The sequence below is a fragment of the Phasianus colchicus genome, chromosome 1, assembly GCF_987193195.1.
Source record: "Phasianus colchicus chromosome 1, bPhaCol1.hap1.1, whole genome shotgun sequence".
NCBI classification, from domain to species: domain Eukaryota; kingdom Metazoa; phylum Chordata; class Aves; order Galliformes; family Phasianidae; genus Phasianus; species Phasianus colchicus.
This window is the reverse complement of record NC_143436.1, coordinates 142,435,475-142,460,681: the sequence shown is the minus strand read 5'-3', so window position 1 is coordinate 142,460,681 and position 25,207 is coordinate 142,435,475. Positions and strand designations below refer to the sequence as shown.

Here is a 25,207-nt window from a genome sequence, read left to right as displayed (position 1 = left end):
AACATATGAACCGTTGTTTCTTAATCTCACGCCAGGTATACAGATATTAAAAGAACCTCATCTCTCTCCTATAAATTGGAGTGAGACCCTGGAGCACCTCACTGCTCTTATAAGCTATACACAGTGGTACCCATTCTAGAAATTGAGAAATATTTGGCATAAATGAGCTTTGCATTATCCAGTCTTCTTTTAAGAATCTGGGCACATCATTAGCTTCTTCAAAAACACAGTAAAATTTATTTATTAAAAAAAGAATTTTCTTCACATTCAAAGAAGTCAAATCCATTTCAACAAGAAAGTATGAAAATGTTAACATTAGCATTGTATAATACTTATGACAAAGCAGAGAGCAGAGGTGTTGTGCTGGTTTTTTCAAATTGTGATAACATGGTAGTGAGCCCAGTAGCCATATAATAATACTGTAAATATAGGATAATCAACCATCTCTGTAGAATGTAACCCCAGGATAATTATGCACTTCTCTATATCTTTAAAACAAAGCCTTATCTTCACATCTAAAAAGTGGAAGTTACATGGTAATTATTCTTTGAATTACTTTGTAACTGGTAGTATAATTATCAAGTAATCTGCATGAAAATAATTAGGTATTTACATAGTCTTTGCAACATAATTACAGAGTAGTTGGCTGATTATACAGCAAGTGCCTTGAAAGAGAAAATGATACCAAAAAGACAAAAAACATTATAAAAATTACTTGTCATTTGGACTAAAATGAATTAATCTTGAATAAGAATTTCTCTGCATTTTGTGGGAGTGTATTTTTGTGTACAAATATCTGCCTGTGTTTGTGCATGTGAAGGTGACAAACAATAGAGATCTCACAGGAGACAAGAGAATGCACTAATCATGGCAGCAGTTGGTCAGTTACCTGGATAGAGGAGACTTGTAGAATCAATCTTTTCTCAAGTCAAACTTCTCTCAGTAGATGGTAATTTCTTACAGGATTCACAACCATTCCACCTAGCAAGTTCATCTATGTTCAAATGCTTAATAAGTTGGTGGAAATAATATGAGGATAGAGTGAATGTTTAAAAGCAATTATTCTAGTTGACTTTTACTCCAACTGTCACCTGAAAAAAAATGAATTCACTGTATAATTGTTATTTTAAAGACATTATTAATCTTCTTAATTTATTAAGAAAAAATATAATTTCACTAGTTTGTTTTTGTTCTGAGTGATGCAACACAATAATTGACTTTGATCCCCATTAGATATCTGCATCTTCTTCTCTGCTTGCACAGTTCTAGTCTTATCAATTATCAGATGTAGATTCTGAAACAATAGAGATCATTTCCAAAGTAGAAAGTCATTACTTGGTAATCATTTACATTTAAACAGCAACATGGATTGAGCAGAATGCAAGTACTCAAAACATTATAAATATGGCTAAAGTATGAGGACTGCCCGCTGTTTTATTATCCTGGCCCACAGTATCAGAAGTAAATATTAGTGGTATGGCAGTAGAGGCTAAATATTCTCATTTATATTCTATTACATTCTGCTTCCATTCTACAGATGGCAGCAGAGAGGCAGTCAGATAAAATGTCTGACGTGGAAGTACGTATGAAGTGTGTCATTCGAATTCCTCCATGTGGAAAAAAATTGCACCCACTGACATTCATCAGTCCTACCTGATGTTTGGAGAGCAAACAGTAGATGTGAGCCCAGTGAGGCAGGTAAAGCTAAAGTCAGAACAAATACCAATGTATTCAAAACTGCAGGTAGAAAATTAAGAGGCTCGAATCAGAAAGACAGGGAAAAAAGGGAGAAAAAACACTGGCCAAAATTAAAGCATATGTATATGTAAAACCATCGAACTCAGTACCAATTCTAAGTGTGACAGAAAAAAGGTAGGGGACAAACAGCCTCTCTTGTTTCTACATAACCTCCATTTCCCATCAAGAATGGACAATTATTAGAGTTTGGCTAAGTCACTGAGAGAGTTTTTTTAGTTGGTTTTTTTTGTTTGTTTTTGTTTTTGTTTTTTTTTTTACATTCCAGGGAGTTACCATAATGAACCCTAGAAAGAAAGCCCGTTAATAACAATCAAAGCTTTCAACAAATTTTAGAATCTGAAAATCTGAAAACAAGCAAAAGTCTGTGTAAGGTAAGTAGGCCAGTGACACTAAAGAGTTAACAATGCCAAGAAGAAAAAAGATTTTAATTCACAGCATGATCAGTATTTTAAGCTCCAGACAGCCCTGAAATATGTTCATACAAGTTTAAACAATCAAGTTCCATTTCTGCTAGACAGGAGTTTTTAAGAGCTATTTCCACTTGATTCAATTGATTTACATGGTAAATAGTGCCTGAGATAGGCCCAGCCATTATCTCTTTCTTCAGCTTATAATGGTCTTTACAAGGCCCTTAGTATCTACTTTTTTTCTCTTTTTTTTCCGTATTATATATTTTTAATTTACATTTCTCTGGTAATTTCTGAATTGCTGTGGTTAGTTAATAGCAAACCAGAGCTATTAATGGATAGCAGGTTACATAATGCAAGTTCTTGCATGTTGCATGGCAGGTTAAATTGGCCTCTTACTCTCTAGTACAAGCCTGACTGGAGACTCCACAGGAGCACAATTGGAGTTAAGAGCTCTGAATGCTATTCTGTGGGAAATGGCAGCAGTTTGACCCCACAAGACTTGTTTTCTCTTGCAGCAATAAAACAAATGCTTCCTCAGTGAGAGGAACTAATGCTGCCATGCCTCATGTGTATATGCCTCAATCTCCTGAGCCAAGTACAAGGAGTACTATGCAGACATACTGTGGATGGGAGGCCAAGACCTTAGAGGTCTAGCAGGCTCTTTTGCCACCTGCCTTAAATAGTTCACAAGCTCCCAAGTTATATTACATCAGTTGCTGCCCAGCTGTGTATCTTCCCTGCTAATTAGAAGGTAGCTACACTGTCTTTTAAGGACACTGCAGCCAGATGATAGTAAACAAAGGGGCAGCTTCAGCTTGACAAACAGATAAGGCTAGCAGCTGCAATCTTTCACACCCTGTGTTTCAAAGGGACACTTCAAATACAAAGAAAGTTTTCATTACCACAGAGTCTTTAAAACACTTTGAATTTACCTGGAAACTCTTGCCTCAGTCTGGTCACCTTCAATGTCTTCCTTCTTGATCAGTTACAACTTTCACAGCATCTTTTAAGCATGATTATCTCCAAGACAGCATCTCTCCATCCAGTCAGATAGCAGGCTGGAAAGTTTATATAGAAAATCAGCTTAGAAATCACTAGAGTTGAATATGCTTTTATTAGATGTATCTGAATAAATACAGTTCAAAAGTCTTTGAGAATATTCAATCCTACTCTGGAGCAAGGCATGGTAATTGCCCATCAGCAATCGTTAATACTGGATCAGGTTTTGTAACCACTATTCATCACATTACACCCTGAGTTTATATAAATTTACGGTAGATCTACTGTATAATCAAAGAATATTAAGATGTTATAATAACAAAATAAACAAGAGAGTTTAAACAAGAGAGTTAGGCAAAGCAAGACAAAGAGAATAAACAGGACACTTACCCATACCCTGGGCTTGCTCAGGAAACTCCAGCAGAGTGAATCTCCAGAAGAGAAATCCTTCCTAGGTGGTAGTCAGCTCTTAAATGGGTCTAGGAGAGGTGGAGCCAGGCTCCACCCCTTCCTGCAGCACAGGTGATTTGCCTTCACCTGTTCTCCCATGGCTGACTCATTGCTCGCCTCAGGTGATCAATCAGAGGTTCAGGCCGTGACTCAGTGTGGGAATCAAATGTTGTTTCTGCTTTAGAATTGGATAATATTTTTTATTTCATGATCTCCGTTGTCATAGTTCTTTTTGGGAGTCTTTCTACTTAACTTGGGGAAGATGTCTGATAGTTTACATCACTTATCCTCTAGACAAACCTTCCCAGGAATGCACGCTCTGTATATAGGTGTATATATGTACATTTTGTCACACACATTGCAAGAAGATCCTGCACGAGATCAAACCAGAGAATAAGTCATGGCATGCCCGAGGAAGCGCCTGAAGAGACATCGGAAGGCCTGGCACCAACCCTCCCCCCCCCCTTCGTTGCTTAACGAAGACTTCAGAGACAATCACCATATCAATACGACAAGAAGAGCACTGAAACATCTTGGAAACAACAGGATGGCTACTGACTGACACCAGATAACACACGGATCAACAAACGTAAACTGATAAGATTTTGAACCTGGAGTACCCAGCCAATGGGGAAACAGGGCAGGGGGATGGGTAAAGGGAAAAACAGGGTATAAAGACTGTCATCTTGTGTCCATAGGTGTGCTCTGGCTTGTGGGATGCCTGCCATTGCAATTGCAAATAAAATCTGCTTTTATCAGAGATACCGTCCTGACAAAAATTATTTGGATGTTTCCAACACTCAGCAGTTCCCATACATCTACACATAATAAAGTTAATCTAAAGCCAAATATTGAAGCCAGGTGAGTATTCTATTATTATTTTTACTGCAAATTTCAGTTAAGACTTCACTTTCCTTACTTCACTTTCCTCAAAACCCAGTTAGCACAGTTAAGTGGATGTAGTTGTCCATTTTGGCTTCTCATCCACCCACCACACCTTCCACTTCTCTCATTTTCCTAATAAGAGCCACTGTATCTTCCAACAGTCATTTTAGTATATGCAGCCTTGGATAGCAAGAAAAGAATCTCAGATCATCAACATGACATGCATGCTGTGCCTCAACATTAAGAGATGAGAAAAAAGCCAGAAGTTAGCCCTCCACTAGAGAAATATATGTATCACTTTATGTAAAGGACATTTTGCTTTTGTAAAAAAAAAAAAATCAGCAAACATGGAATTTTGAACAAATAATGATGAGTGGCACCACTTCTTAGGGTGCAACTAAGAACCACTGATTTTTTTGGATACCTATTTAATCTTCAAGAAATATCATCCATCTTAACTATCATATTACAATTAAAATATTCCCTGAAGTGCATTGAGTCAAAAGGGGAGCTTAGAAAGCAAATCTAAGGCACTAAAAATGAACAACAAAAAGAAGTCTAATGATCAACTGACAGTGAATAAGAAAAACAAAAATATCTAACATTCAGTCTGGAATAGGGTGTGATGTTTAAAATAAACAAGGTTCCACCACTGAATTCCTGCTTATATTCATTTCCAATAGCTGACTGCTGATACTTGCTGATTTTGTAAGTGATGGCTTTCTGAATTCTCTGATAACATAGGACTTAGCAATTTTTGCACAGAGGTTTGAAGTACAGGCATTTCCAGCTGTATCCTTCAGATGACAGATTTATACAGATACTGTGTTTTATTACAGTCTTATGCATATGATTTAGTCATACAATGTGAACTTTTTTTTTCCCCCATATAGATGGGCAGCTTTTCTTTAGTGAACTCACCCTCCTGACAGGTATTGGTCCTGCTGAGAGATGCAAGTTGATGACTTGCTGCAGCAGATGAGGCTCCTGAACTCTATGTCACTTGTAGCAGAGGTGGGAGAAAGTCTCTGGAAATGGGCTCTGTGGTGTTCTGATACAGATGGAAAAAGCTACACTATACACTTCACTCATAAAAGAGAAGCAAGAATATATTTATTGACGTAACATAGATATAATGTAATGATTTAACAGTCACATAACAGGATTCAAGATGACTTGATTACTTAGATGATTTGATTACTTACTGCATAGTGGGGTTAAACACACACGTACACAAGGCCCTCCCATTGAGACATGAGGTTCAGAGTGGGTCCCCTTGCTTTCTAAACTCACTGAACTTCAGAGGTAAAGAGCCTAGGTTTGACTGGATCCACTCCTAGTCCCACACTTGGACAATCGTTTATGTCTAAGGAATTATATGTGCACAGTCAATCTAAGGTACACTCTATTCAGTCTTAGAAAGCTAACAAAGATTACAATCAGCATGTGATCTTAGCAAAACTAACAAAGCATAAAGCAAACTATTAGTCACTTATCGAGGATCTGTGTCAGCAAGGCCTCTTGACATCAAGATGCAAGGGATCTCTGCACAGGCATAACCTCAAGAGGCATCTTTGCTCAAGGGGAACTCCTATCATGCTGCCAGGTGCCATGCTGCTCACTATAAATGGGGTAAAATGATTGACTTGCAGTCATAAGTTGCTTTTAAGACACATGCTTTTAAAACACATGCTGTTAAGACACATGGTCCTCAGTTGTTGAACCTCCTGTCTGCTATCAGTTCCTTCAGCCTCACATAGTTTGAGACATTATGGTGGAGGGGGAACACCTTCACATGGGCTCTTCTCAGGGAGACACATCTGAGCCAGGCTGGCCTGTGGAGAGCAGTTGGCCTAAACTATATCTCAATTTCACCAAAAACTAGTAATTCAGTGTCTAAGAAGTGCTAAACTGCAATGAGACAGCCCTCGTAAAATTACAATCATGAGTGGATTTAAAAAGAACTCTTTTGGTGATTTTTTGAAGATCAAAAGCTCTTCTGACAACATCCCTGAAACCATCATTGTAGCCTGCCTCAGCTTCACTAGCGTTATATTTTATTACCTCACTTCTTAAACAGAAGCATACTTGTCAAAAGTTATCCTTCGCTTTAATAAAATGATTTCATTTAACTGAAAAAAAAAAAAAAAAAAAAAAAAAAAAAAAAGAGAAGCAAAACTGTGATAGAAATTACAATAATTAAAAAGTAAAAGCACCCATACATGAGGACTGAAGAGGTTATAGTCATGTCTTCATTAAGAAGTAGCGTAATCTTAAAATTATATACCTGTTTTTTGCTTTTTAACTCCTTAGTTTTTTGTCTTCACATACTCCTTATTACTAGCCGCATCAAATATCATTTGTAAGTGGTTGTCAGAAATTAAAAAGGATTAATTCCAAATTTTTCCTTGAGAAGCACAAGCAATAGATTAGAAAGTTCACATGAGCATCTAAGATACGTGGAAGAGACTGAACATTGCCAGAATATCTGATGAGGGGGTCTTTGAAGCAGTCTAAAGCAGTCTAACTGTTACATATACACATCACTAAGTTTATTCACACATCTTTAGTGGGCTGCCTTAACTTTTAATGGTTTCTCATATAGCCTAGGCACAGCCTGCATTTTGGCTTTGTTGCAGCTGTTGTTGGTTTTTTTTTAACTCACATAGAGGTCCTTACTTAAAAAAACAATAATCACTCATCAGTGAAATTTTTTGGGAGAAAATATTACTTTAGTTATCTTTTCTGAAGCACTGAAGATGTTTGAGAAATTTCTGATAGTGCAGAACTAGCTGGAAAATACCTAATTTGTACTTGATTGTTGATTATGAAGAAAGACAATATTTTGGTTGAAATTTAAAATTTGGAAAGCTTTGGCTACCTTAGGCAGAAGGTCACTGGGTATCTCCAAACTGCAAACCCCTATTGTTCTGCTTGTGCAAATGTACAGCATCATTGAGTGCTAAGGCTACACAAAGTATTGATTTTTCACTGGTGTTCTTGCAACTTGAAGACTGAATTCTATTGAAGGATTTCTGTCAACAGCATTGTAAAACTAAAATTATGCAAAAAAAAAAAAAAAAAAAAAGTTATTTATAAGTAATGCCATGGTCATTGTATCTGTTTGTAACAGAGAGCAAGTTATAAACTAATAAATCATGAGCGTCTCTAAATGTGCTGAGTTGTCTTTTTTAGTATGGAGCACATACACGGTTAGGAGACAATCCAGGAAAATAGTGAAGGTTTCTTAAAGTATATACACTATTTTGATGTTACTCAGTTGCTCACTGCTAGGACCATGCTTTATTGTGCTGGTATATTCTAGTCTGAAGAAGATACTGTATTATTCTGTCAACACAAGCTCAGTATATCAGTTTGGCAAATAAAATATGAGGCCTCAGTCCTTTTCCATTTGTACTCTCATTGGTTTCTTTAATTGATTCTTCAAAATTTCCAATAGTTCTTACATTCCTATTCTTATTAAATTAAATTATATCTTGATTAAAATTCACCTACAAATTAATTACAACCTTTTAAGTTTTCATATATTGCATTATGACAAAGCAGACAGTTTAGCATGCAAGTGGGATACTTTTTCAGCTTAGTTAAAGTAAAACCCATTTTATTTTGCATTACAAAACTCAGGAGTTGTTCATAGATAATTATTCATGCAAAATTCTTCACACTTTCTTAAGTTAAAAAAAAAAAAAAAAAAAAAAAGGTGATTACAAATTATGCCATTGCCAGGAAAAAAAAAAATCTTGCAAGTCTGCAGTTTTTAAGAACTCTGCGTATATGAATAATTTGGTTTTATTGTAAGTTTTTCAGACTCGCTAACTCGCTAACTCATCTGAATTATTTAAGTTCTGCAAGAACATAAAGATTTCCACTTAGGGCAGGGAAGGCCAACAGAACAAGGAGTTGAAAGATTTCACAGGACAAAACTTAAAATTTTGTGAAGACTCAAGAAGAAAAAGTAAATGTAAAGACTGAAAAAATACTTTAAATCAGAGAGCCCTCACACTCTAGAAAGACATACAGGCTATACAAAACACCCTGAAGGTTCCCAAAATGTTGGTCTAAGCTGTCCACAAAATATCTTCTTAAATTTGAAAGCTAAGATTCTCCCAGTCACAGGCTGTATTCCCACAGTAACACTCTGGTTTGATGAGTAGCTGCAGTTTTCATTTGGAAAACCTATTTGCAGCCTGGTGAAAGCCTTGGCTAGAACAAACAGCCTCACTGTTCGACTGAAGGAATGGCTATAGGGACCAACAACAAATAAAACAAACAAAACTACAGAGACAGGAATGAGATCAAATGGTCTAAGCAGAAGTACAAGATGAGACAAGAACAGACATCTAGTCAGTAGCTACAGTTCTGTGAAATATTGTTTAGCAGTCAGTGGAAATTCTACCTAGATTTGTAGATGAAGTCAGTGTCATAGCCAGAGAGTTAGACCCAGAAAAAAATGAATAAATGAGGAGTGGAAAGCGAGAGTGAGGAAGGCAAGGAGTCAAAGAGGTTACACCATGAAGTGTGATATAGTTTAGGCAGGCAGCTGTACAATCCATTCAGTTCAAGAAAGAGCTGCAGGCATCTGTCAAAGCAACACCTCCCCCATGGAGATTCCTCCAATCTGGCTGATAGATGGCTTCAGAGTAGACAGGCTAATTTGTTTATTAGTAGAATGGCATCAGAAGCCTTAGTTTATTAACCTTCTCAAACAATTTGATCAAAACCCATTTCCAAAACCATAGGGTGGGATAATATAGACCCCAAATAATTTTTCTTCTCAGACATCCAGTATTCCTTTTGTCTATCACTTTAGTAGCAGAGCAAGACTCCCTTACTAAATGTGAATAACCCTGAAAAATAAATAGATAGATAGATAGATAGATAGATAGATAGATAGATAGATAGATAGATAGATAATTCTGAGGTGTCTAGGCAAAAATATATTAATTTATCAAAACATTAACAGAAATGCACAGTGTGAAACTTTCCTTAATGTGGAATTTGCTCCTTCTTACCTGACTTACATGGAAAAAAACCTCATCCTCTAATCTACTATAGAGAATTAAGAGAAAAATTTCACAGGATGATACCCACACAGCTATTCAGGGTCAAAAATATAATGAACAAAACCTCTTATCTGACAAATCATGATGATTACTGGACATATCATATATTGGACATAAACATGAACTGCCTTTGTCTATTTGACCTTGCTATTTAAAAAAAAAAAACATCGATAAAAACAGCATATTTTAAGGTGGTCAGGATAAAAAATTCAGCATATTTGTACACTGGGAATCAATTTAAAGAGGTTTTATAATTCACCAGACTATTTGATTCTTTTTCTTTATTGTAAGGAGCAAAAAAGATAATTCCAACTTGTTCATACTGAAAATAAAAGACAAAATAAGAGTTCAGCTCTAAGAATATATCCCAAGAGGCATTCGGAGCAATTTTCCTTAAAAAGAACAATCATTCAAGGGATTATAGTTCATCAGCTTCCCTAAGTCCTCCCACAGAGACAGTATTCTCTAAGCAACCTCACATGTTCCTGATCATTCATATTTGAAGCTTTAGTGCCATTGACTGCTCTCACTTTTTCAGGGATTAACCTGATTTCAATGAGGTGCTCTGAAAGATTAGAGCACAAAGCCCAAAATATATTTCAGGCCTAGAATAATTTCAGTCCATAGCTATACAACACTGATGTGTCATAGCATTTTGTTTCACAGTGACTTCCACAGAGGACAAGTTTTTAAAATAAGCATCACTAGGCAATGGGTCAGAAGTATGTTTATCTCCCCACATTATTCAAGTTCTCCAAACAAGCAATATTGATAATTTAGATTTCTGAATGAGGCTTAGAGTCCTTGGAAGCTCAACTGTGAAAGCCTACCTACATGGGGTACATTTTCAAAGAGTGACATGGGGATTTAACTGTGTATTTTTCATGTACTATTTAAGAACGAAGGCCTGTCTCTGTATTTTCAATTGAGAAGTATCTAAGTAAAAATGAGAAATAAGCATGCATGCATAAATGAATAACTATATATATATAACCTGTTTGTTTATTTGGTTAGTTGGTTACATACATTATGTCAGAATTTCTTCAACTTGAGTCACTCATATCTGCTGATTGCAGAGGAAGGTATTCTTTCTCAAAAAGAGAGTTCCATTTGGGTTGAGAATGTCTCAAGGGTGTTCCTTCCTCAATCTTTGACAAGTTTGTCAGTAAGCTATAATTGAAATGACTGTTTCTTTTTGATGTATCTATCAACACATTACCACGTATGCATGCTGCATTGCCACAGATGCAGAGGCAAGAGGCCGCATATTCTATGATTCTAAATAAGCTACATTGGCATGCACCCTAATAATTTTTTAATAAGGTTTTGTGTGATCTTTTTTAGCTTTAGTTTGCTAAGAAAAAGATTACTGTAAAACAAGAATGAGAATGAATCGCACTGCAGCAAATTTTTTATATTAGTAAATTGAATTCTTACTTTATATTAGTAAACTTAATCATGTAATTTATCTTACTTCCTCCACAGTTTGGGTTACAGAAAATGACCATATAATCCCTGATAAATACAAATCTCTTTACCTAACATTTTGAAACTGAGTCTCAAAGCTGGCACTTACATCAAGATTTGGAGGACTTGCTAAATGAGATATGCTGAAAACCTTTTTATACTCTCACACAGGAAACTTCTGGATGCTCAGTAGCCTTTTTAGTAGAATTGTACATTGTTTATGTAGGGGTTTAAAAGTCCTGGCTTCATGCATATGGTTAATGATCCTTATCCCTGCAGAGAATTGGATTTAGTCATATTTTGCAGCCAAACTTTAGGAATTTACACTTGTTCTAAAACTCTTAGCGAAAATATTTGATATCTGTAATAACAAAATATAATACGTGGAATAAGAATTTCCAAATGAAGTTTATCATTCTGACTTTCCTTTAATGAAGTCAAGTTTCTAAATTATATTTGTGCATGTATTAGACCTATACATGTAACAACATCAACAAATAATAAGAAAAAATTGAAGAAATCTCAATTACATATTTGACTGATTGTTGAGCCAGATGAATTAACTGGGGGAAAAAAAAAAAAAAATCTGTATGAAGAAGAAAGAGAAAGAGAAAGAAAAAAGGAAAAGAGAAAGAGAAAGAGAAAGAGAAAGAGAAAGAGAAAGAGAAAGAGAAAGAGAAAGAGAAAGAGAAAGAGAAAGAGAAAGAGAAAGAGAAAGAGAAAGAGAAAGAGAAAGAGAAAGAGAGAGAGAGAGAGAGAGAGGAGAGAGAGAGAGGAGAGAGAGAGAAAGAGAGAAAGAGAAAAGGAGAAAGAAAAAGAAAAAAAGAAAGAGAAAGAGAAAGAGAAAGAGAAAGAGAAAAAGAGAAAGAGAAAGAGAAAGAGAAAGAGAAAGAGAAAGAGAAAGAGAAAGAGAAAGAGAAAGAGAAAGAGAAAGAGAAAGAGAAAGAGAAAGAGAAAGAGAAAGAGAAAGAGAAAGAGAAAGAGAAAGAAAGAGAAAGAGAAAGAGAAAGAGAAAGAAGCACGACAGAATAGATTTTTAAAAACTGAATTTACAAAGAAATGAGTAACACTAATCAAGTATTCTTCCTACGAGATGATGGGTCACTGATGTACGTTCTTCTATGACTAATAAGTAATGCAAATTCAAAACAGTCTTGAGAGAAATTAGAATATATCCCATAATATTTTAGTGTTTTTACAGCGTCAGATGTTATTGTTCACAATCCGGCAGTTACGTAGCACAGGCTTTGAGTTACTTCCAAGTCTGGACTAGAAGGAATGCAGTGGGGTGTGTGTTATTACCCTACTCTTTAGCCCACAACTTCCTTATATAAATAAATAATCTTCATGTTATGGTTAAAAGGAGAGAGATACAAATATGTATAAGTAAATACATTCCCCATTTGTTGTGTTTGTCTGCTTCATCATTCTTTTATTAATTGAAATTATGATAAGAAAAAGGACTGTGTTCATCTTAATTCCAGAGAAATACTAACTCGAAGTAAAGTCCTGTGAAATCTGTTATCTCCCATGTTCAGTGATCATTAAGGTGTAGTACGAAATGACTGGCTTTGTAAGTGCAAAGTGCTAAAAGAGTTCATAAAGAACTGCTGCAATTCAAAAAAGTTTCTGAGCATCAGTTCAGCTGTGATAATAATTTTTGTGTGCTCTTTATCCACTTCAAGTGTAAGATGATTTTCACTTAGCTTAACCCATGATTGAAGAGAGTCAAGCTAAGTTAAACTACCATGCCTTTTTCTCAGTATAAGAGTGTGCTCTTGAAAATTCCATGGTCAGTAACTCAGACATGTTTTTGAGACTTAAGCAGGATCCCAACAACTCTGATTATAGATATGAGTCTTGCAAAACAATTACTATGGAATAAATACAAGAAAAAGGAAAGCTCTTCTTATGCAAAATGAAATTTCAAAAATGCGTCAATAAGCTATTAGGCAACAAATATGAGTGATGTATATGAGTTAGTTATATTTAAGATTCCAAAGGGTGCTTATATACGAGGGTGTTACACACCTTGGCAGCTAATTAATCTTATGATCCATATAGGAATAACATCACATCACAGTATAATTAGTTTACCAGACAGTGAGTCAGATTTGCAGATCCTATAATAATCTCTTGAATGATTTCCATTGTAAGCAAAAGGCATTGAACATGATCTGTTTTTTGTAAAGTGAATGAATAGGTTTCAGCAATAAAACTGAATATAATCACATGAATAACACCTACTGGCTCTGAATAGGCATCCAGCTATTTTAGAAGCTGTTTACACATATATCAAAGACCATTTCCAAATTAAATTGCATAGAATCTAGAGATCTTTCAAGACTTCAAAAACTTATGTATGCTTGGTCTAAGCAGAGGACCAGTAACAGTGCACCTAAGTTAAAACAATCAAAACTAAGATGTATACATCAGTTCACTATGATATACATGTTCATATCCTTTCTTCTCAATTTTGTTTCATAGCTTGCTTTCAGGCGATAAATTCACCTTTTGTCAAAACTGGAGTCTTGGCTCCACTACGCAGTAGAGAAGCCACTCATTTTACAGTTGCCAAGAAAAATTAAAATGTAAGAGAAAGAGTAGGAGATTAACAATTTTCTTAGCATAAATTATTAATGGATTACTGCACTGAAGACGACTACCAACTCTGTCCATTTCACATGGGATAAGAAAATCCATAGTATTCCTGACCTTCTGAAGTTAGTTTATCTCAGATTATAATTTGAATCTGTGAAGACTAAACTAGTAAAAGGAAATAACTAGTGACTATTATTCACTTTAAATGCTGAGTATTTTTTTGGAAAAACTCTTCACCATAAGAATATATATACCAAAATAAAAAAATATAAATAGTGTTTCCATATGTTTCAATAATTATATTCACTTTACTATCAAGCTTTCAAGAAGGGTTATATATTCTCCTCATAATGAGGTTTGCTGGAGCTTAAAAAATAATTCCATGTGAACTCAAGTTAGAAATGTCCTCATGCTTTCCCAGTGCACATCTTCATAAAAATGGTTTTATGACTGTTTAATTGATTTGATTTGGGGGAACTTAGGAGAAAATCCCACCTGATTAAACGCAGTTACATCCTGCATTTGCCACCTCAATATTGTTGTTCCTTCCAAGAAAATGACCTTATACTTTGGGAATGGCTGGTATAATCAGCATGTCTGTGACTTGTGGTTATTTAGAAACTATGATGAATATATGGTTTCTTTCCAGTTAACTAGCTTCTAGAGAAAGAGAAAGATGTACTCCTAACCACTGCTGAATCATGTTGACTAGTAAATCCCTAGCTCCAAGACTCCCATCTTAACTGGAAAGAAAAGATGACTGTGAATTATTTTTAAAAAGTACATGTTAGGCTGCACATATTTTCAGACCAAGAACAGAGAAAGAAAGCATGTTTGTGGGGTAAGAATGAGGAAAATAAGAAGAGATGGAGCTGAATGTTACAAATTGGGAATGTGACTACTGAGGATAAAGAAAAGGCAGAGGTCCTGAATGCCTTCTTTACGTCTGTCTTTAAAGGTCAGACCAGTTATCCTCAGGATATTCCACTTTTCGACCAGGTGGTCTCGGCTGGAGACCAGACTAAACCACCCATGATTCAGAAGGAAACGGTCAGAGACCTTCTACTCCAACTGGACTGTCACAAGTCCATGGGGCCGGATGAGATTCACCCGAGAGTGCTGAGGGAACTGGCGGAGGTGATAGCCGAGCCGCTTTCCATCATCTATCAGTGCTCCTTGTTGACTGGTGAGGTACCAGAAGACTGGAGGCTTGCCAATGTGACTCCCATCTACAAGAAGGGCTGTAAGGAGGACCCGGGGAACTACAGGCCTGTTAGCCTGACCTCGGTGCCAGGGAAGGTTATGGAGCAGATTGTCTTGAGGGAGATCACGCGGCAAGTGCGGGACAACTGGAGCATCAGGTCTAGCCAGCATGGGTTCACGAAGGGTAGGTCCTGCTTGACCAACCTGATCTCCTTCTATGATCTAGTGACCCGCCTGGTGGATGAGGGAAAGGCTGTTGATGTAGTCTACCTAGACTTCAGCAAGGCCTTTGACACTGTCTCCCACAGTATTCTCCTGCAGAAGCTGGCAGCCCGTGGCTTGGACAGGTACACTCTTGGCTGGGTAAGGAACTGGCTGGAGGGTCGAGCCCAGAGAGTGGTGGTCAATGGAGCTAAATCCAGCTGGCGACCGGTCACGAGTGGTGTTCCCCAGGGGTCGGTGCTGGGGCCTGTCCTTTTCAATATTTTTATTGATGACCTGGATGAGGGCATTGAGTGCACCCTCAGTAAGTTTGCAGATGACACCAAGTTGGCTGGAAGTGTCGATCTGCCTGGGGGTAGCGAGGCCCTACAGAGAGATCTGGACAGGCTGGAGAGCTGGGCTGAAGCCAATGGGATGAGGTTTAATAAGACCAAATGCCGGGTCCTACACTTTGGCCACAGCAACCCCAAGCAACGCTACAGGCTTGGGGTGGAATGGCTTGAAGACTGTGTAGAGGAAATGGACCTGGGGGTGTTGGTTGACGCTCGGCTAAACATGAGCCAGCAGTGTGCCCGGGTGGCCAAGAAGGCCAATGGCATTCTGGCTTGTATCAGAAGCAGTGTGACCAGCAGGAGTAGGGAAGTAATTGTTCCCCTGTACTCAGCTCTGGTGAGGCCGCACCTTGAGTATTGTGTCCAGTTCTGGGCCCCTCACTGCAAGAAAGACATTGAGGCCCTGGAGCGTGTTCAAAGAAGGGCAACAAAGCTGGTGAGGGGTCTGGAGCACAGGCCTTATGAGGAGCGGCTGAGGGAGCTGGGATTGTTCAGTCTGGAGAAGAGGAGGCTCAGGGGAGACCTTATTGCTCTCTATAACTACCTGAAGGGAGGTTGTAGCGAGCTGGGGGTCGGCCTCTTCTCTCGTGTAACTGGTGATAGGACTAGAGGGAATGGTTTCAAGCTTCGCCAGGGAAGATTCAGGCTGGATATTAGGAAATACTACTTCTCTGAAAGGGTGGTCAGGCACTGGAATGGGCTGCCCAGGGAGGTGGTGGAGTCACCGACCCTGGAGGTGTTCAAAGAACGTTTGGATGTTGTGTTGAGGGATATGGTTTAATGAGAACCATTGGTGACAGGTGGATGGTTGGACTGGATGATCTTATAGGTCGTTTCCAACCTTAGTGATTCTGTGATTCTGTGATTCTGTGAAATCATGATTTGGGGAGCTAAGTAGGTTTCTTCTTTATTCTTCTTTCAGCATCAAGCCAAATGTATATAAGCTGTTACTCAGGAAAGATGTTCCTCTGAGTTGGTTCAGTTCCCTGCAGTGCTGTATGCCCCCTGTGAGTTATTCAGTCTCTCGTGTCTTTTCCTCCTATAAGAATAACAGTATTTTCTCTTTTACTCCTTGTTTATTTTGTTTGCTTAAGGACAGTAATTGTCTTTTTCATCAGACAATCAAGTGAAAATATTCTCACCATAATTAGAACTGGATTCAAAACAAGCAGAATGTGTGTCAGGGAGGGAGAATGACAGGGAAGCTGTGCTGTCAATAAATTTGAGAAGAATAAAACAAGCCAGCTCAAGAAGTGCTCAGCATCCATGACTTCTGAAGTATCATCCTGGAGTCTTATTCTCCTTGCTGAATCCTTCTGAAAATGATGCCCACCAAACATAACCAATCCAAGGATGTCATTTATCTCCTGAATTCTTTGTTTTGATTTACAATGACTACTGGTCGAGATATTTCTCTTCTCAAAGAAGAGTTTTCTGCTAATCTCTTCATCCAGTTCACAGAATCACTGAATTGTAGGAACTGAAAGGAACCACTGGAGATCACCTAGTCCAACCCCATTGCTAAAGCACGTTCCCTGCAGTAGTTTAGACAGGAAAGCATCCAAGTGGATCTTGAATATCTCCAGAGAAGTAGACTCCACTGTTCCTCTGGGCAGCCCATTACAGCTCTCCATCACCCTCAAAGTAAATAAGTTTTTCATCATTTTTGTATGAAATATCCTGTGTTGCAGTTTGTGCCCATTGTCCTTTTTCTATTGCTGGGGACCACTGAAAAAGGCCTGGCCCCATTCACTTCACTCCTATCCTTTAGACATTTATAATTGATAAGATTCCCCCCTCAGTCTTCTCTTACCCAGACTGAACAGGCCCAGGTCTCTCAGTCTTTCCTCTTAAGGAAGATATTCTAGGCCCCTGATCATCTCTGTGGTAGTCTGCTGGACTCCACCCAGAAGTTCCCTGTATTTCTTGAACAGAGGATCACAGAACTGGCCACAGTACTCCCGAAATGGCCTCACCAGGGCAGAATGTGGTGGGCACATTTTTTATTCTCCTTATTCTGGGAAATGCACAGAGTATATTATACACTAACTCTTCCTTTAATTTTAATTACTAATTGTTTATGTAAAATTAATTCCTTATTTTTGTTACATTATTGAATTTATAAATAGGATGCTTCTAATTTTATCAGTGGGGTTTATTCAAGTAATATGTGCATGCCAATATTTTAAAACATCTCTGGACAACTCATTTATATTGAAATTTATGACAAGCTGGAGGTGGCTTTATTTGCCTCTATATTTGTCCAAGTACCAGTAACAAATGACCTGACTGAATGAATCACAGCAATGTCAGCTCTGCACTTTTATTTTTAACTGTGCAATCTGTTGTGATTTGTGGACTGAATTGTAGAAATATGTCTTGTCATGGAGGAAAAACTCCTTTGTCACATGGCCTGTGCTCACCTGCAGACTTTCCTTGAACATGACAGAACACTGCAGGCACCCACACAGTATGGGTATTGCAATTAAAAAATACCTCTCAAAGGAGGAGGAGTAAGGTGGATGTGCTTGTTCTATACTCTTTTCTCCTCCTTTGGTGATCAAGTTACTTAAATTTAAAATAATTTATGCAGACATTAGTGTTTTATTTATATGTGCTTTGCTCTTTGTTTCAAAATTTTAAGATTCCCCAAACTGCGGTGGAATCTTCCCAGCAGAGAGGAAGATGTGATTCAATATTACACAGAATGTTCAGGAAATGGAGTCCAGCACATATCTGAAGAAGTGTGGGAAGGAGATAACTTGACATGGGATGGGATTACAGTTCAACTGGAGCACTTTAAAACAATTACAAAATAAGATTTGTCTTGACAGTCTTGTGGCTACTTTGTATCTTTGAATTATCAATTTAAATACAGCTCAATTAGCTATCCACCATTCTCACCAGAAGTTTAGATGTTATTTTAGCTGTTCTTAATTTATTCAGGGGGTGGGGTTCTTTTTCTCTTTTAATGTGTTGGGGTTTTTTAATAGATATTAGAGAAGAATAGAGTTTTATGTTGAACATTTTATATCACCTACTAAAATACATACTTAAGATGTAAGATTTCAAGCTTTAAATGAGGGAAGAGCAGAGGGCATATTTGCAGAATGGGGAACAAGTAGTTCTTATCAGCTGCTAGCACGTTGCTTTCCCTTAAACATTCTGTAAATACTTCCATTCATGTCTGGGCCTGACATGCAATATATTATCTTTTGCTTAATTAGGTGATATTTTCAGGCTCCTCTCTTTTCTTCCTGCAGTGAAAATTCATTTTTAAATTTTATGAGATGTCAGACTTCCTCTAACAGTGTAAAAAAACAGCTCAAAGGCTCTAAGTAAAAGATTTTAGACCTTGATTGACACAGTGCAGTAGGTCATATGCTCCACTGACAAGCAGTAAATTCTGAGCTATAATACAACATACAGGTGTTTCTGAGGAAGGTTCTGACTAGATAATTTGCAAGCATCAGCCTACATATCAAGTGTAACAGAATGTAAATGGCTTTTGGAGAACCTTACTTTGCTTGATGTGCTCAGGAATAAGAAGATGCTGTATGTGGGACAAGGAGTTATATCTAGACAATGGAAATGGGGATTACAGATTACCCTGATGAAAGGCACACCTATCACTCAGACAGACTTTGACAAGACCTTGCAATCAAAATTCCACTTTCTGGCCCAGTGAATTAATTTACAGACACGGACACGGAAACAAAGTTTGATGCACAAATCACATCCTCACAAATAAATCTGGTGAAAAATGCTCTTGGAAATGATTGTTTTCTAAAAGTAACCAGTCTACAACATGATGGAAATGTGTTTGACTGACGCACTTTGTAACATAGTATCAGGATGATTTCATCCACAATTAAGTTTTCTTTCTCCTGGTGTTCTAAGATGTATTTTGCCACCATAAGCATGATGGTTCATATTTTCCTGATTATTCTGGCGCGGTTTATGACAGATAGAAAATATTTATTGTTTCAAGTGTTGAACTCTTAGTACTGCACAGAAACAACTTCTTGGTTACCTTACTTTTCTGTGACATGCCTACCTACTCTTGCTGTTTACTCTGTGAATAAAGTCATAATCCCTGATGAAGTATTCAGCAATTCCACTGTAGCAAGTGGCTGAATCACACAAAGGAAGTCGCATTTTATGGATTCTGATGCAAAAGGGCTCTGAGGGCTGTTACCGGATGGCTGACTGCAGCAGGGCTCTTAAACATCCAGATTTTCTCACTGTTAGACCTACTTTCCTGAAGTCAACCAGTAAAATTGCCATTGTTTTCAACGAAGCAGAATGATACCCTAAATAAGGAAAAGGAAATGAATAGTGAAGAAACAAAGATACTTCTTTCATGGAAATTACTTTGTTTATAAAATAATAATAATAATAAGAAGAAGAAGAATAAAATAAATTAAAAAGGAGGAAATAGAAGCAGGAAATATAATAGATAAAGCAAAACTGTTGTCTGAATTAATGCCTTTCAAATTTTCCAATGAGGCATTTAGTTAGCATTTAGTAGCAATGTTCATTATACTTTGATAATTATTTAGAGCTTTATCCCTTAGAAACTGGTTGCAGTGAAAGCTTGTATCATGGCTCAGTAGTTACGGACTCTTTTACACTATTATGCAAAAAAGACTAAAGAGGATTTATTTTTATTTTTTTTCAAGGGAAAGGCTGGGAAACTATGAAATAAAGTAGCTCAATTAGAGAAGACCTCAAGTTAATAGGCATGGGTTCTGAAAGATACATATTTAAAGTTAGCAGATTGTATGAAAATAATCCAAATTAAATGGAACTTAAAAATTACATGCCCTGCTCTTCCTTCCCCCCAGAAAACACTAAATAAGAAAGCCAAAACTGTACAATCTTTCCCTGTTGGCTACCTACCACATTAGAAGTAAAAAGAAAAAGCAAGTAAAAGGGATGATGTATATCCATTGATTGTTGTAGACGTCAGTGTTTAACAGCTGTTACCATCCAATAACAGTAATGTTAATTAAGAGTCATGCCTTGAATTTCTACTACTACAGTATTGTAACATTGCTGAATTTGGCAGACTCCTGAGACTGTAACTTCTACAAACACCAGAATCTGTCTCCCTTAGCTAATTTTTAAATTCTACTCATTTTATGCATATATATTATCAATATGTTGCACTACAGGTTGAGACAAACACAAAGAAACACAAGAAACACAAGAAAATGATAAATAGGGATGGATCTGTAGCTCTCTTAATTATTGCTGGAGAAGAAAATGTTGTGTATAAAAGTCAACATGCCTAATAGGGAGATCTGACTTAATGATGTTTTTTTTTCAGACAAATGGAATTTTTTCTCCTACATTTTTGTAAAGTACTTGATGCTAGAAGCCAAATTGAAAAAAAAGATTTAATAGTGTAATATTCTTTTAGAAATTATAAATATGCAAATAAATATATTAATCCCGTTAGTTTTTTACTGTCATTAATTTGTTCAGAACATTTATTATTCTACCTTTTTTGTTTCAACTTGACCCAGTCAAAGCATTTTGAAGACATTTAAAGTGATGAAGAGGGAGCTTCAATTAACCTTCTCGGCTGAGATATTTGATATGCATGAGTTACTATATAACAGTTTAATTATCTAATACTCTTTGTAAAAGATTTCTAATAGAGAATGGAATTGATTTATATATTATGAGAGCATAATCATTTATTTAATTTCTCATCAGATTTCTTTTGCCAAGATGTATGCAAATTAACCAGCAAGCTCTGGGACCAAAACCAGAACTCAGGATCTGACAACTTTCTAGTTTTATGTACCTTTTTATAGCTTTGATGTGAAGGCAAAGCACTAGCTGCTCGTAGTTAATAACTAAGTGATACACAATTGTACTACTGTTCAGAACTCGGAGCTATAACGGTGTACTTTAATCTTTGTTCTAGAGATTCATTGCCATAATCAGTGCCACAGCAGATAAAAATGTGGGGAAAAAAAAAAAAAAAAAAAAGATAGTATAGAAGGATTCTTTAAAAAAAAAATACAGTTTAAAAGTTCATATTTATTAATGCCTTAGTATTAAAAATTATCTTTTTTTCTTCTTTATTTTAATGTTATTTACCTCTTTCTGTGTGTGTGTGTGTGTGGCATTAGAATTAGTATATTCCTTGATTTGTCTTTAAGAAGAATAAGAAAAAAAAAATGCATACATGTGGGGAAAAAAGGGTAAAGGAAAAATGATTGCAGTTTCATAGTAAGTCTTGGCTCATCTCTGTCCTAATACAAGTCTACGCCTTGCTTAGAACAATCAGACTCTGTTGGTAGCTGATCATCTGATACAATAATATCGGTCAGATGATGTTTGTTTTTACTGACTCAAATGTCAAGACATCTTAATGAGGAAGATAATTATCATATTACAAAAGACGAAACTGAGGCACTGAAGATCTGAATAATTTCTTGGAGATAGCAAATAAAGCTAGTGACAAAGAAAGGCACAGAAATCCCATTTTGGTTTCCCATTTATTTGTTTTAGTTGCACAAATTTTATTCCTTCAGTGCTGTCACTTTGTCTTCCTTGTGTTAAAGGAATTTTTTTTTCCCTTTAGTTTTGGAAAAGATTTCATTTATGAATATTGTTTTTGAAGAAATTTCATTATCTCTTATCAATAAATGAAAAGAAGAAAGCAGCTAGGATGAAATTCTCGCTATTGATGTGAAGTTTACTAGAGACCACTGGAAATACAAATTTTCACTGTAAGGTGTGGTATCAATAAAATTCTCAAAGACCAGAAAAGGATAGTTTAGGGAAGACATTTAGGAATAGGCTTGGGAAGAGAATAAGGAGCAAGAAAGAATCCAAAGATGACAAATTCTGGGCTGTAAACAAGAGTAGACATGCAGAGATTCCTGAAGGTGAGAATAAATAAAATAAAACAGCCTCTCATCATTAAGACAAGGTGAAGATTAATATTTTTGCATGAAGATTTGCTATTTTACTCTTTTGAAGTATGCTTCAGTCTCCAGTACAGTATATCATCCTGAGCAGGATGAATACAGATAAATGGTGTTTGCTAAAATTAGCCATAAGTGACATCCCATTTTCTAAAGAATGATACATTTTTGTTTAATTACTGTTAATAACTGTTGAACTATTCAGGAATGTCTTACATTCTGTTACAATAAATTTATCTTCTATATAAGAGATCTATAAAATAACAAAATGTTAAGCAAAAGACTATTTCCTTTACTGTTCTTTGTGTCTCTTTTATACCCTTTCAGGGGACAGTGTTAATTATAATTTGATCTAATTGTTCCAAGTTGGCCAAACAGTTTAGGACCTTAAAAAGAATGTCTAAAATTTCCTTTATGATAAAAAAGGTAATTTCATCTTAAGTAATCACTCTGTCTCATCAGTACATTTTTATGCAGGCTGGGAAGGATGACCTGGACTGCAGTAGCATTTCTGCTCATCTGTTGGCAGAGGGTCATTCATTGCTTGTGCAGATTGAAGGCAGACCTGGCTTCTTGGCACAATGTAGTATCCCAACTGAAAATTTTGCTAGAAAATTTTTAAGTTTGACTGACACAAGGTGCGCAAGGATTTTTTCTAATTTCCCCCAAAATTTAGACATTTACTTTCTGTTTGAATTATATTTTCTTATCCATCTTATCCATCATTTCTTATCTTATCAATGATGGAATCGAGTGCATCTTCAGCAAGTTTGCTGACAACAAAGTTGAGTGGTGCGGTTGACACAGTTGAAGGAAGGGATGCCATTGAGAGGGACCTCGAAAGGCTAGAAAGGTGGGCCCGGGTGAACCTGATGAGGTTCAACACGGCAAAGTGCAGAGTTTTGCACTTGGGCCAGAGGAATCCCAGGCATCCATACAGACTGGAAGGAGCAGTCCTTGAGAGCAGCCCTGTGGAGAAAGACATGGGGGTCTTGATAGATGAAAAACTTAACATGAGCCAGCAGTGTGCCCTTGCAGCTCGGAAGGCAAATGGTATCCTGGGCTCTATCAGAAGAGGGGTGGCCAGCAGGGACAGGGAGATGATTGTTCCGCTCTACTCTGCTCTTGTGAGGCCCCATCTGGAATACCATGTCCAAGTGTGGAGCCCCCTGTACAAAAAAGACAGGGAGTTGTTGGAGAGGGTCCAGAGGAGGGCCACAAAGATGATCAGGGGACTGGAGCAGCTCCCCTATGAAGACAGGCTGAGGGAGCTGGACTTGTTCAGCCTGGAGAAAAGAAGGCTGCGGGGTGATCTCATTGCAGCCTTTCAGTACCTAAAGGGAGCCTACAAACAGGAGGGGAATCAACTCAACTGCAGGACAAGGGGAAATGGTTTTAAGTTGAGGGAGGGGAGATTTAGGTTGGACGTCAGGGGGAAATTCTTTACAGAGAGAGTGATGAGGTACTGGAACAGGCTGCCCAGAGAGGTTGTGGATGCCCTGTCCCTGGAAGGCCAAATTGGATGGGGCCCTGGACAGCCTGATCTAGCATTAACTGTGGAGGTTGGTGGCCCTGCATGTGGCAGGAGGGTGGGAGTTTCATGATCCTTGAAGTCTCTTCCAACCCTGGCCATTCTGTAATATTTTAATGCTTAAGTACCATCTTAGAGAATAAGGCCTTCAAACTATGCTTTTCATTTTTGTACATTGTAAAGCAAGGAGATAATTACCTCTATTTTAAGGAAAACAAAGCTGTTAACAGTAATCACTCTCAGTGTGGGACGGAAGTGCTATGCAGGGTCTGGGATTTCTTTGTTAGAATATTTCAAACTGTATTTACAATGAGAGGACTTTTTTCTTCAACATTTCTTTCTTACTAATCATAGCATGGATCCCTGTCACAAGTTAGTGCAAAAATGAGAGTGAAGGTCCTTGTTGACTGGGATTAGAGCTTTGAAGTCTACAAAGTGTATTGATAGAAATGGTTAGTTTTGTTGGAAAAAAAAAGATTAGTGCCTGAGTTGTTTTACTAGCTTCAGATTCATAGCACCTCAATTTGGGATTCTCCTTCCTGGACAAATCAATGAAGACTGATCTAAAATCAGTCTTTGCAACCCTAGGCTATGAAGTACATCACTGATATCCACTATAGTAAAAAGCAATTATGAGATAGAATGTCTTAATCTGAACAAAAAATTGGAATATTGATATATTGGAGGGACAAAGAAAATGTCAGTTTGGGAAAGGAAATAATTATAAAATGAAACTAAAAAAAAACTTTGAAGGAAAGCTTTGATGCAAATTGGGGAAATAAATCTAACTGAAATGGCTTGAAAGAATTTTTCTGTCACCACATCAGCTCCACTTGCAAACACCACTGATTTACCTGCCTTAATGTAGTCATATCCTGTGACTGTTATATTTGGATGCCAAGGACATATTAAAGAAACTCTTATGGGCTAAGATACTTTAAATTCCCCCCCCCCCCCCCCAAGTGCAAGTCTTTAATAGTTACAAGAAAAAAGATTATTTGCATGATATCTTTATTGGATCTGTTATCATGACACAAAATAATGAACTTCAAATGACATATTGACATTTCATGGTTATTCCACAAAATTCTACCAAAATGTAATAACTTTATGGGTAAGAGCATGACCAAAGAAAAAGAGAAGGAAGAACAAATGTTAATGTACTGAAGTAACTTTGTGTGTGTGTGTTCCTACAATCAATATGCAGATGTCTCAAATGAAGAGAAAATAGCTGTATTCTCATAATTCTTCCTCCCACACCACTACACTGAGTAATAACATGAAGCTTTGCAATGCTGATATGGTCCCTGCATTTTTC

At 37.0% G+C, this 25,207-nt stretch overlaps 1 long non-coding RNA gene across 1 annotated transcript; it reads right to left on the bottom strand.

The window, feature by feature from the left end:
- Nucleotides 1-251: 251 nt before the first annotated feature.
- LOC116242773 (uncharacterized) lies at nucleotides 252-3,598 on the bottom strand. The gene is made up of 4 exons (XR_004169817.2): nucleotides 3,558-3,598; nucleotides 3,101-3,226; nucleotides 1,654-1,704; nucleotides 252-1,091 (listed from the first exon to the last, which is right to left on the bottom strand). It is a non-coding gene; the product is annotated as an uncharacterized LOC116242773 (long non-coding RNA).
- Between the last annotated feature and the right edge of the window lie 21,609 nt (nucleotides 3,599-25,207).